This window comes from Arachis stenosperma, chromosome 6, assembly GCF_014773155.1.
Source record: "Arachis stenosperma cultivar V10309 chromosome 6, arast.V10309.gnm1.PFL2, whole genome shotgun sequence".
Taxonomy (NCBI): Eukaryota; Viridiplantae; Streptophyta; class Magnoliopsida; order Fabales; family Fabaceae; genus Arachis; species Arachis stenosperma.
Genome location: NC_080382.1, coordinates 42,573,164 through 42,584,850, shown reverse-complemented (window position 1 = coordinate 42,584,850; position 11,687 = coordinate 42,573,164). Strand labels below are relative to the sequence as shown.

Sequence of the window (11,687 nt, the reverse complement as noted above, 5' to 3'; positions counted from 1 at the left end):
AGGAATTCAGACTCAATGCCTTTGAAAATGCAAAAATTTATAAGGAAAAGGCAAAGAAGTGGCATGACAAGAAATTGTCATCCAGAGTCTTTGAGCCAGGACAAAAGGTCCTGCTCTTCAACTCTAGGCTCAGATTGTTCCCAGGAAAGCTTAAGTCCCGCTGGAGGGGTCCGTATGTGATTACAGGAGTATCACCATATGGATATGTTGAGCTTCAGGATACTGATTCTGACAAGAAGTTCATTGTTAATGGACAAAGGATCAAGCATTATCTTGAAAGCAATTTTGAGCAAGAATGCTCAAAACTGAGACTTGAGTGATTTCCAGTGAAGGTCCAGCTAAAGACAATAAAGAAGCGCTTGTTGGGAGGCAACCCAGTGATTAGAAGGGTATCTATTCTGTCTAATCAAGATTTACACATATTCTTAAAGGGCAATTATCAAATTTGAAGGAATTCACAGAGTTACAGAAGGATTCAGTGCGAAAAGCAGAGGAAAAGAGCTTACTGGCGAAAAAACGCCAGTAAGGGGTGCTTTGGGCGTTAAACGCCAGAATGGGCACCATTCTGGGCGTTTAACGCCAGTAATTGTGCCATTTTGGGCATGAAACGCCAGAACAGGCACCATTCTAGGCGTTTAACGCCAGGTGTGCAGCATCCTGGGCGTTTAGCAAAACGTCCAGTGATAAAGGGATTTCTGGCGTTTAACGCCAGCCAGGATACCTGGCTGGGCGTTAAACGCCCAAATAGGCCACTAAATGGGCGTTAAACGCCAGAATGGATACCATTCTGGGCGTTTAACGCCAGAAGGCAGGGGGAGGAGATTTTGTTCCCACTTCATATTTTTTCAAACTTTCTTGTTTTAATCCATATCTTTTTACAAAAACACATCACAAACTTTCATCATTCACTTTCCAATTTCAAAAATTAGAATCTTCTTCAAATCTATTTCAAATCCTTTCCTAGACTCTTTCAAAAAACTCAATTATCTCCTCAAACTTTTTCCATATCTTCTCAAATCTCCTTCAAATTTTTGAAAATCTCTCCTCCTCTCCTATTTAAACACATTCGGCCACCCTCCTTCCCCACACCATTCGAATTTGCTCTCCTCTTCTCTCCCCTCTTTGCCTTCTTTTGCTTGAGGACAAGCAAACCTCTAAGTTTGGTGTGCTTTTCGTGATCACTAGGCCAAGATTTATCAAGATCATGGCTCCTAGAGGAAAACAAACCAATTCAAGAGGCAAGAAAGAGAATAATCCAAAGGATGTTTGGAGTCAAGAGAAGTTCTTAACCAAAGAACATGCAGACCATTACCACAAAATAATGGGTCTGAGGTCAGTGATCCCGGAAGTTAAATTCAATCTGAAAGAAGATGAATATCCGGAGATCCAAGAGCAAATTTGAAACAGAGGATGGGAAGTTCTAACCAACCCTGAGACAAAGGTTGGAAGGAACATGGTTCAGGAATTCTACTCAAATCTGTGGCTGACAGATAAGCAGAGAATGACTGGAACTGCTTTTCATACCTACAGAACCATGGTCAGAGGGAGAATTATTTACTTCCATCTGGACAAAATAAGAGAGGTCTTCAAATTGTCTCAACTACAAGATGATCCTGAATCCTTTAATAGGAGGATGGTGAGAGCAGATAAAGGGTTGGATCAAGTTCTAGAGGACATATGCCTCCCTGGAACTAAATGGATAACCAATTCAAAAGGTGTCCCAAACCAACTCAAGAGGGGAGACCTCAAACCAATTGCAAATAAGAATTCCACTGAAGCCAAACTGGCCTACCTAAGCTTGATCTCCTTGCTCTATAAAGAGGCTGGGGTGAAGATGGGAGTAGATGAATTCATATCCATTGAACATCCAATCACCAAGAAGTCAATGGAAGGACAAATGCAAGACAATTCTATCAAAAAGAGGGCGCAGGAGTTCCTCCCTGAATTTCCTGAAATTGACTACTAGGCCAGCCTAGAAGCATCCATCACCAAGTTGCAAGAAACTATGGAGCAACTTAAGGAAGAACAGCAGAATCAGAACTGCAAGCTCTGCAAATTGCTGAAGGAACAAGAGAAGCAGGGGCGTGAACTTCAAGAGATGAAACGCCAAAAGCTCTCCCCTCAAGTGGAGGGAGCATCCACTTCTCAAAATCAAGGTTGTTGAGTCCTAACTCTGTGATAACCTCTATCATTAGGAGCCTATTTAATTTTTTTTGTTTTCTATTATTATTAGTCTTATCTTATATCTATTTTTGAGTCTTGTTCTTAGTTCATGATTAATAAAATTTAAAGTTCATGTCTTAAAGCTATAAATGTCCTATGAATCCATCACCTCTCTTAAATGAAAAATGCTTTAATCACAAAAGAACAAGAAGTACAGGATTTCGAATTCATCTCTGAAACTAGTTGAATTAGTTTGATGTGGTGACAATACTTTTTGTTTTCTGAATGAATGCTTGAACAGTGCATATGTCTTTTGAATTTGTTGTTTTAAGAATGTTAAAATTGTTGGCTCTTGAAAGAATGATGGAAAGGGAGAACTGTTATTGAGGATCTGAAAAATCATCAAATTGATTCTTGAAGCAAGAAAAAGCAAAAAAAAAAAAAAAAAGACGAAAAAAGAAAGAGAAAAGGAAAAAGAAAGAAAAAGAAAGAAATAAAGTTGTGATCCAAGGCAAAAAGAGTGTGCTTAAGAACCCTGGACACCTCTAATTGGGGACTCTAGCAAAGCTGAGTCACAATCTGAAAAGGTTCACCCAATTATGTGTCTGTGGCATGTATGTATCCGGTGGTAATACTGGAAGACAGAGTGCTTTGGGCCACAGCCAAGACTCATAAAGTAGCTATGTTCAAGAATCATCATACTTAACTAGGAGAATCAATAACACTATCTGAGTTCTGAGTTCTTATAGATGCCAATCATTCTAAACTTCAAAGGATAAAGCGAGATGCCAAAACTGTTCGGAAGCAAAAAGCTACTAGTCCCGCTCATCTAATTGGAGCTAAGTTTCTTTGATATTTTGGAGTCTATAGTATATTCTCTTCTTTTTATTCTATTTTGATTTTCAGTTGCTTGGGGACAAGCAACAATTTAAGTTTGGTGTTGTGATGAGCGGACAATTTATACGCTTTTTGGCATTGTTTTGAGTATGTTTTAGTTAGTTTTTATTATATTTTTATTATTTTTTAGTTAAAATTCACTTTTCTGGACTTTACTATGAGTTTGTGTGTTTTTCTGTGATTTCAGGTATTTTCTGGCTGAAATTGAGGGTCCTGAGCAAAAATCTGATTTAGAGGCTAAAAAGGACTGCAGATGCTGTTGGATTCTGACCTCCCTGCACTCGAAGTGGATTTTCTGGAGCTACAGGAGTCCAATTGGCGCGCTCTCAACGGCGTTGGAAAGTAGACATCCTGGGCTTTCCAGCAATGTATAATAGTCCATACTTTGCCCGAGATTTGATGGCCCAAACAGGCGTTGCAAATCAGCTTCAGAATTCCCAGCGTTTAACGCTGGAACTAGCATAAAAATTAGAGTTAAACGCCCAAACTGGCATAAAAGCTGGCGTTTAACTCCAGAAAGAGTCTCTACACGAAAATACTTCAATGCTCAGCCCAAGCACACACCAAGTGGGCCCGGAAGTGGATTTTTCTGTCATTTACTCAATTCTGTAAACCCTAGGTTACTAGTTCACTATTAATAAGATCTTTTGACATTGTATCGGTACCTCATGACACTTTACACGTTTCTCATTGTATCTTCTACGGCATGAGTCTCTGAACCCCATGGTTGGGGGTGAGGAGCTCTGCTGTGTCTTGATGGATTAATGCAATTACTACTGTTTTTCATTCAATCATGCTTGCTTCTATTCTAAGATATCACTTGTTCCTAAACCTGATGAATGTGATGATCCGTGACACTCATCATCATTCTCAACTATGAACGTGTGCCTGACAACCACCTCCGTTCTACCTTAGATTGAGTAGATATCTCTTGGATTCTTTAATCGGAATCTTCGTGGTATAAGCTAGAATTGATGGCGGCATTCAAGAGAATCCGGAAGGTCTAAACCTTGTCTGTGGTATTCTGAGTAGGATTCAAGGATTGAATGACTGTGACGAGCTTCAAACTCGCGATTGTGGGGCGTTAGTGACAGACGCAAAAGAATCACTGGATTCTATTCCGACATGATCGAGAACCGACAGCTGGATAGCCGTGCCGTGACAGGGTGCGTTGAACATTTCCACTGAGAGGATGGGAGGTAGCCATTGACAACGGTGAAACCCTACATACAGCTTGCCATGGAAGGAGCCTTGCGTGTTTGAAGAAGAAGACAGTAGGAAAGCAGAGGTTCAGAAGACAGAGCATCTCCAAAACCTCAACCTATTCTCCATTACTGCAAAACAAGTACTTATTTCATGTTCTTTTGCTTTTCACAATCAATCATGATAATTTGTGATATCCTGACTAAGAGTTACAAGATAACCATAGCTTGCTTCAAGCCGACAATCTCCGTGGGATCGACCCTTACTCACGTAAGGTATTACTTGGACGACCCAGTGCACTTGCTGGTTAGTTGTGCGGGATTGCAAAAGTGTGATTGCAATTTCGTGCACCAAAGATGCTTTGTCTTTTGAATTCCTGTAACATAATATTCCTCTCATGCAAAAGTGCAAAGTTCCTTCTATGGCAAGCTCTATGTAAGGTGTCACCGTTGTCAATGGCTACTTCCCATCCTTTCAGTGAAAATGGTCCAAATGCTCTGTCACAGCACGGCTAATCAGTTGTTGGTTCTCGATCATGTTGGAATAGAATCCACTGATTCTTTTGTGTTTGTCATCACGCCTAACACTCGCGAGTTTGAAGCTCATCACAGTCATCCAATCCCAGAATCCTACTCGGAATACCACAGACAAGGTTTAGACTTTCCGGATTCTCATGAATGCCGCCATCAATTCTAGCTTATACCACGAAGATTCTGATTAAGGAATCTGAGAGATACTCATTCAATCTGATGTTGAACGGAGGTGGTTGTCAGACACACATTCATGGATTGAGGAAGGTGATGAGTGTCACGAATCACCACCTTCTCCATAGTTAAGCGCAAATGAACATCTTAGATAGGGACACGCATGTTTGAATGGAAAAATAGAAATAATTGCATTAATTCATCGAGACGCTGCAGAGCTCCTCACCCCCAACAATGGAGTTTAGAGACTCATGCCATTAAAGAGTATAAAATTTAGATCTAAAAATGTCATGAGATTCAAAATAAGTCTTTAAAAGTTGTTTAAATACTAAACTAGTATCCTAGGTTTACAGAAAATGAGTAAACTAAGATAATTGGTGCAGAAATCCACTTCTGGGGCCCACTTGGTGTGTGCTGGGGCTGAGACTTAAGCTTCTCACGTGCCTGGGCTGTTTCTGGAGTTAAACGCCAGGTTGTAACCTGTTTCTGGCGCTGAACTTCAACTTGCAACCTGTTTCTGGCGCTGAACGCCAGACTGCAACATGGAACTGGTGTTGAACGCCAGTTTACGTCATCTATCTTCACGCAAAGTATGAACTATTATATATTTCTGGAAAGCCCTGGATGTCTAATTTCTAACCAAATTGAGAGCGCGCCAATTGGACTCTTGTAGCTCCAAAAAATCCATTCCGAGTGCAAGGAGGTCAGAATCCAACAGCATCAGCAGTCCTTTTTCAGCCTAAATCAGATTTTTGCTCAGCTCCCTCAATTTCAGCCAGAAAATATCTGAAATTATAGAAAAACACACAAACTCATAGTAAAGTCCAGAAATATGAATTTTTCCTAAAAACTAATAAAAATTATACTAAAAACTAACTAAAATATACTAAAATCTACATGAAATTACCCCCAAAAAGCATATAAAATATCCGCTCATCACAACACCAAACTTAAACTGTTGCTTGTCCTCAAGTAACTAGATAAATAAAGTAGGATAAAAAGAAATTAAGAAGCAATAATATCTCAGAGTTTCAAGTGAAGCTCAGATTCTAATTAGATGAGCGGGACTAGTAGCTTTTTGCTTCTGAACAGTTTTGGCATCTCACTTTATCCTTTAAAATCCAGAATGATTGGCATCCATAGGAACTTAGAATTCAGATAGTATTATTGATTCTCCTAGTTTAGTATGTTGATTCTTGAACACAGTTACTTGATGAGTCTTGGCCGTGGCCCTAAGCACTTTGTTTTCCAGTATTACCACCAGATACATAAATGCCACAGACACATAATTGGGTGAACCTTTTCAGATTGTGACTTAGCTTTGCTAAAGTTCCCAATTAGAGGTGTCCAGAGTTCTTAAGCACACTCTTTTGCTTTGGATCACGACCTTAACCTATAAAGAGGAAATACTTTATTGAGATAAAATCAAAATAGAGATACTAATTACTACTACTAATATATAAATTCTAAGGTAAATTCCTAATAAAAACAGTTATCACAAAGATAAGGCAAAGATTAGGACTCAACAACCTTTATTTTGGGAAGTGAATATTCCTCTAGTCTGGTGCAGAAAACACAGAAAACGCTGGGGCAATTTCGGGCCAAGTTTCGACCCAATTTTCGACCCAAAAAACACAGATTAGAGGCTGTATAGTGGAGGAATGAAAGATTCATTCAGACACTTCTCATTATTCACACTTTAGGTTTTTGATGTAGTTTTTAGATAGAGAGGCTCTCTCCTCTCTCTGGGTTTTAGGTTTTAGGATTTCTCTTCTACTTTTATTTGTCTTAGCATTCTAGTTTATTGATTTCCCTTGTTGATTTCTTTAGTTTAGGAATTCTCATGTTAGACTTGATTTTCTATTTAATGCAATTTGAGGTATTTTATATTTATGATTGCTTTCTTCAATTTGTGTATTGATGCTTTCAATTGATTGCTTGGATTTAATATTTTCGTATTAATTTTCTATGCTTTTATTTTGTGCCTTCCAAGTGTTTGACAAAATGCTTGGGAGGATCTCAAATTAGACTTTTATGTTCTTGGCTTGGGATGGTAACTGGGGGACCCTTGAGTTACTAATGTCCAAGTAATTGATAATTGGGAGCCATTAAATCTAGTTCTCACTAATTTAATTGGTGGAGAGCTAGGACTTATGGACTTGGAATGATATAACTCATTTAACTTTCCTTTACTACTAGTTAGAGGATGACTTAATGTGATTGATCCTTGCCAATTCTCATGTTGTGGTTAGTGATAAGGATAGAGATCCTTGACCACGAAACCTTGCCAAGACCTCTTTATTATTTGATTTTCATTACCATTTACTATTCTTGCTTCTTGTCTTAAAAAACCCCAAAAGATACAATTTCCATAACCAATTATAAGCAGACTTTCCTGTAATTCCTTGAGAGACGACCCGAGGTTTGAATTCTTCGGTTTATTTTTTATTAGGTTTTGTTACTTGTGACCAACAATTTTTTGTATGAAAGGATTCTTGTTGGTTTAGAAGTTATACTTTCAACGAGCTTTTATTTGTGAATTCTAGACCACACAAAAATTCGTTCGTCACTCATCCGGAACTTTCACAATGTCCGGCCACACTTACGATATAGAGTCAGCAGAGTATCGAGTCTCCACCTGGAGCACGTGGTGGCTAGCCACGACTTTCTTCCAGGGAAGCCCGTATCTCAGATAGTGGTAGTGCAATATTCACATTTCATTCAATAAGCATATATGCAATCCTACTCAACCATAATTCAATAATGGCTCTGCCGTAATTCGGCAATAACTCAGCCATCCGACTCATAATTCAATCCATAACCATCCAATTCATTAACAAATACAGCCCTTCGGCTCATGGCACATGAAGCACTTCCACCGCCATCCTCTGTATCTCATACAATCCTCTTTGATCATCATTGATCATTAATTCTCTCCTTTATTCATTCACAAGTTACCACATTCCCTAGCTCCTTTTCCACTGCTAGGCATATCGTAATAATTTAAGACATAAGGAGTGAGATTGGAGGCTTAGAAATATGAAATTTGGCTTTGAAAACACAAAAATTAACCTTTGGGTGAAAACAGGGTTACGCGTGCGCACGCGTGGAAAGCCAAAAAATTATAGTGACGCGTATGCGTCGCCCACACATACACGTGGATGGGAGAAAAGCCAAGTGACGCCCGCGCGTCAGGCACACGTATGCATGGGTGCGTTTTCTGCCCCACGCACAAAGCCAGCGTAATTCTCGCACAACTCTCGAAAATTTGGCTGGGCAATTGGAGCAGCACATTGACGCGTACGCGTCGGCCAGGCACATGCGTGGGTAGTGAAAATGACACGTGCACGTCGGCCACGCTTACGTGTGGGAGTGCATTCTGCCAAAAATTTTACTAAGTTAAAAGCTGCAGAATTCACAATTTCAAACCCCAATCTTCCGATGAGCATAACTTTGCTGTTTCAAACCATTTTCACCCGTTCTTCGATTGGCATAAACATCCCAGATCTAATTTCATTTCTAAACACGTTTGGCACAAATCGGGGATCCGGAGTCCAAGTTATGCCCCGTCAAAGTATGCCCAAAATCCACATTTTCATACAAAACCACAAAGTGCCACTTTCAAAACAAACCAATTCCAACCCTTTTTACAATCAACCAAAACATACCAAAAATCAACCTCAAGCCTCCTCAACTCATACATTAACATTTTTATCAAATTCACAAATCACCATCCCACCATTTTAACCCATCTCAATCAAATAACCCGATTTCAAACACATTATCATGTCATATATTCTTCCTCATCCCAATTTCCAACAACACCATTTCCAATCAACCATCATTACATACAATCAATATCATCCTCACCATCAACATGGTTACTCACAATTCAACCTCAACCAATCATCAAATATATATCAAAACATGCATATCTCTCATGCATCATACCATCAAAACATCAATATTCATAATCACATATATGACCACACAATATATCTCAACCATTCAACAACATCAACAATTCAATTCCTATCTTAGGGCCTCTAGTCTAAGTTTTCACACCACATTATATTTTAGATACAGGAAACCGAGACCATACCTTAGCCGATTTTCCCGCTCAACCCGGAGCACTTCCAAATCACTTTTTCACCAGCTCTCAAAGTCTCAACACCTCCAAGAACAGATTTTTAGCACACCAAAGTCCTTTTCCAAGCATTCCAAAATCTCAATCATGCTTCAATATTCACATACACACTACCTAAGGCACAATTATCATACCCAAACACAACAACTCAATATCCAAACATCATAGACTAAACAATTCCACTAGGATTGAGAATCTATCCACACCCAAAGATCAAGGAGTCAAGATTAATCTTCTCCTTCAAGCTAGTTGGATTCTATAACATCAAAAATTCCAAAATCTCAACACTTTTTCTCCAAAAATTCAAATTTAAGGGCTGAGAAACTGAACTAAAATCGTGACTTACCTCAAGAATAAAGTAGTGGATTCTACAAAAATCACATTTTTTGGCTTTCTAGAATAAATTCTAATTTATGGGTTAATTCGTCATTAATTAACCGGGTTTTACAGTTGTGACTTGATGACATGGACCATTAGTGACATGTGTCATCTCATGATTTGGCAACGTATAACGATACAATGATGTGTTGGTCAGCGACACGTGGTATGCTAATGTGGATGGTTATGTCACGTGTCTTAATGTTATTTTGCCCCGTGTCAGATTATGCTCTGTGTCACAATGTTATTTGTCCACCTGTTATCCACTATGTCATCAATACATACGCACCAAATTAGTCCCTTACTTTATATCAAATGACTCATTTTAGTCCATGAAATTGAATATTGTGTACCAAATTAGTCGCTTCATTAGTTTGTTCTCGTTTTTTTTATAAATTCAAAATTTTTAATATCTTTAAATACACTGATTTTAATTTTATCTTTTCACAAGTTATTTAAAAACTGGTACTTTTATAAAATGTTTTAAAATTTTTAGTTTTAATTATATAATTTTTTTCTATAATATTTTATTAAAAGAATTATATGAGATATTGGTATTAATTTAGTAAAGAGTGTACGTTAAGAGTATAATAATTTTTTTAATACAAATTTTTTAATATTTAACACCTTAATAAATATTTTAATAATACTTGATAAGACACTTGTTAACTAATATAAATTCATTATTTCCATCCATTTTCAGGATATTTGATTCCCCGTATAATTGACTTCTTACTAAATTAATAAGATAGATTTATACTGTCGATTATAGTAATTCATTTTATTTATAACTTAGTTAGGCAGCCTTTTTATATATTACACTATTAATTAACATAAGCATTTATTGTAACTATATCTTGAACAGTATTAAACCAGATACAAATAAATACAAGAGACAATAATAAAATTTTGGATTTAGCTAACATGTACTCTAATGAAACAAGTTAAAATTATTAATTAAAAAATTTATTATAAAAAATTATATAATAAAAAATTAAAATTAATGTATTAAAAAATATTGAGAATTTTAAGTTTACAAAAAAATGAGAACAAACTAATGAAGAGACTAATTTAATGCACAATATTTATATATATTTAAATATATAATAATTAATTTTAATAATTAATTCTAATGTATAAATAATATTTTTAGTTAAATATTAAAAAAATAAGTCTTCATTATATAGTTTTAGAACATTAAAAAAGAAAAAACCCGAAAACACTTGTACAATCAGAATGAGGCAGATATTGGAGAATGATTGGTCATCAAAAAATTTCAACACGCAAGATCGAACGGTGCAACCTCCAAAGGAAAACACAAGGCAATTATATTTTCCACTAACACACTTCAACACAAACGATCAATCTAATTACAGTTACAATTACTAAATTAGCAACACATAAAGTAACAGTGATAGAAGATATGCTTGTGGTGCTTTTGGACTCTCCCTTCACCATCATCCTCACCATCATCCTTCTCATCTTCTTCTTGCGCTTCGCCCTCGTCTTCATCTTCCTCCTCCTCCTCTTCATCTTCTGCGCCAACCTTGTTCATCTCCTTTTCGACATCCTCTCCTATTAGTAATTCCCTTTTGAAACCAGTATTAATTTTTTACATGAAAGTCTTTTGTTTTAAGATACTTATTGCGAAATTATCATAAATTTGTTTATTAAATGTTCTTTTTGCTATATTTGGGCAGGAGATGCGGTTGCCACGGCATACTCACCCGGGCACAGAATATTTGAGGTCAAACCTTATATTTGATCAGATAATCGTTTGTGACGTTTGAAACTATAATGGAATAAAATAATTATTGATTGATTATTCATACTTTGTAACACCATTCAAATAACATGCACTTTATATAAGTGAAGATTTATATGCAGTTATCTTGATCGTTTTAAATAGTTAAATAATTTAACATGTTTGATTAAATTATTATCTAATAATATTATTCATCAATTTTATATTATATCAAACAATTGCATGTGAATTTTCACCTATTGAATTGAGGATGCAGCTTTTTGAGTTTTGACATCTTGTGATGTTTCTGAATTGGGTACCAACTTTAATTTGTTACCTCCTGCTCTGCAACTCGATCATTATATTGGTGTGCTATGTATTGTTGTGCAAGTTATGAACTCATGATACAAGTTTTAAGATTAATTCATTAATTAATATTTAATACCATGTA

At 36.8% G+C, this 11,687-nt stretch overlaps 1 long non-coding RNA gene across 1 annotated transcript; it reads left to right on the top strand.

The window, feature by feature from the left end:
* Positions 1 to 10,758: 10,758 nt before the first annotated feature.
* On the top strand, positions 10,759 to 11,382 carry LOC130936584 (uncharacterized). Its single transcript, XR_009068132.1, has 2 exons — positions 10,759 to 11,073; positions 11,193 to 11,382. It is a non-coding gene; the product is annotated as an uncharacterized LOC130936584 (long non-coding RNA).
* Positions 11,383 to 11,687: the final 305 nt, after the last annotated feature.